Raw genomic sequence first — 2,523 nt, forward strand, 5'->3', positions numbered from 1 at the left:
ATGTGTGTGCTCATTTATGCCTTACCTCTGATGAGCACACAAGAAGTCCAAACAGGTGTGAGATCACATGTGGAAATTCCTTTGCTGTTTGTCTCATGGTTTTGTCCTTCCTCCTTGCCAGTCCCAGACTGCCTTGGGCCCTGTCTTTGGTGTTACACCGGGAAGAGACAGTCCCATCACTGACAGTCTTTGAGTAACCTCATCTTCCCAGTCAGGCTTGGGGTCCTAGAGCTTATGGAAGCCTTGTGTGATGGTTAATATTGATTGTCAACTTCGCAGAATCTAGAGTCCAATAGGAGACAAGCCTCTGGGCACATCAGTGAGGGATTGTCTCTATTACATTAACTCCTGAACATACCTGTAAGGAACTTTCTTGGTTACATTAATTAACCAATGTAATATCCATCGTTGGGCTACCTTAAAATATACTTATTGTTACTGTTGCCCTGGTTTTCTAGACTAAAAGTAGGCTCAAAGTGAAATCACCTATGGGCACATGACAACAAATAGATTATCTATCTGTGAGGACCCAAAGGCTATAACAAGACCCAAAAGATAAATGTTACAGAGAAGAAAAAGTTCAACTGAAAATGTGTTCTGTGTATGAGTAGCCTGCATCACCCCACAAGGAAATGAGTTTCCCCAAAGTCAAAGCATTCTCAGATCGGCTTGAAAGGTGGGAAGATCAGCAGGACACACAAACCACACAAATTGGCATGAGAGAGAGATTGGTGTAGACTGTTATGTAACCTCTGAATCTATTTCTAATACAGATTCTAGTCTTAGGGTGAGTTGGGAATTCAATGAATGAACAGCTTCATGCATTCAAGGTTTAATTCAGCCAGACTTTGAATCCCCATTCTGATACAACCACAATGTCCTGGGACACATTGGGCTTCTCTTGGAATCCTTCTTACATCAAGCTGCTCAGCTGTCTTGTCATTATTATTTGATATTGAAGCTGAAAGTGCATCTTCTCTTGAATTACTTGCAGTGTCTTCCATACTGCACAGTGGAAGATTCGAGATTTTTCTATACTTTTTAATTCATGCGAGTCAGATTACATTTCACTAATGGATTAGAATTGTTTGGTGATGGGGCATTCATACTTTCTAAATCCATGTGGATTCTTACAACATCAAGAAATTATACTACCAAGATTTCAAGGGGAAGAGTGGACAGATGGAAAGATGGATGGAAAAGTAGGTAGATGGGTGAGTGAGTAGGTGGATAGATATGTAGATGATGGATAGATGGATGGATGGACAGATAGATAGATGGATGGATGGATGGATGGATGGATGGATGATGGTTTCTGGGTTTGAATCCTAGCCCCACCAAAATAATTTTTTTCAGACTTGCTAACCACTGGCATATTCCTTTCTTCTTTTTTTTATTTTTTGAGACAGGGTTTCTCTCTGTAGTTCTGGCTGTCTGGAACTCTTTCTATAGACCAGGTTGGCCTCAAACTCAGTGAAATCTGTAGCATGAATCTTAAATGGTCTTATTAATAAGATCAAACCCAAGGCCAGTTATTGGGGTGAACACTGGAAGGTCAGAGAGACAGAACAAGCCACAGCTACCTCACCTGGCCGGATCCTCAGCTGGTCTGGTTTCCTCAGACTGGAGGCCTCTGAGTCCTCATCCAGAATGGCTCTCAGCTGAACTGCTGCTCAAAAGCCTGAATGCTTGACCAGCCAAATGCTTAACCAGCCAAATGCCTCTAGTTTCTAGTCCTCACGCCTTATATACCCTTCTGCTTTCTACCTCTACTCCCTGGGATTAAAGGCTTGCTTTCTGGGATTAAAGATGTGTGTCACCATGCCTGGCCATTTCCAATGTGGCCTTGAACTCACAGAGATACAGAGGGATTTCTACCTCTGGAGTGCTAGGATTAAAGGTGTGAGTGCCACCATTTTCTAGCCTTTGTATCTAGTGGCTGTTCTGTCTCTGACCCCAGATAAGTTTATTAGGGTGCACAATCTTTTGGGGAACACAATACCACCACAGAGATCTGCCTGCTTCTGCCTCCCTGAGTGCTGGGATTAAAGGTGTGCACCACTACCACCCTACCAGCGGATTTCTTAATTGTTGTTAGATCTTACTTTAATTTTTAAATTAATACTTGCAACACCTACTTTTTAAAAATGGGTATAGGATTCTCTGAATTTTCACATATATACTATACAAATTAACAGAACACTTACTATGAGAATACCAAAAAATTCCAATTATCACCCAGACTTCCTCTTGTTAGTCATTTTGTTAGTTTGTTTGAGACAGTCTCTGTATCCAAGATTGGCCTCAAACTCACTATTTATCAAGATGACCTTGAACTTCTGATCCTCCTTCCTCAACTTCCTAAGAACTGAAATGTCAGGTATGAGCCATCATGGCCACTTTATACAATGCTGAGGATCAACTTACCACTTCCAGCATGCTAGGCAAATACTTTACCAACTGATCTATATTCCCAACTTTCCTATTGGCCCCTTTTTAGTAATACTTACTTTAAACCCTCCA

The sequence above is a fragment of the Peromyscus maniculatus genome, chromosome 13 (genome assembly GCF_049852395.1).
Source record: "Peromyscus maniculatus bairdii isolate BWxNUB_F1_BW_parent chromosome 13, HU_Pman_BW_mat_3.1, whole genome shotgun sequence".
In the NCBI taxonomy this organism is placed as follows: Eukaryota; Metazoa; Chordata; class Mammalia; order Rodentia; family Cricetidae; genus Peromyscus; species Peromyscus maniculatus.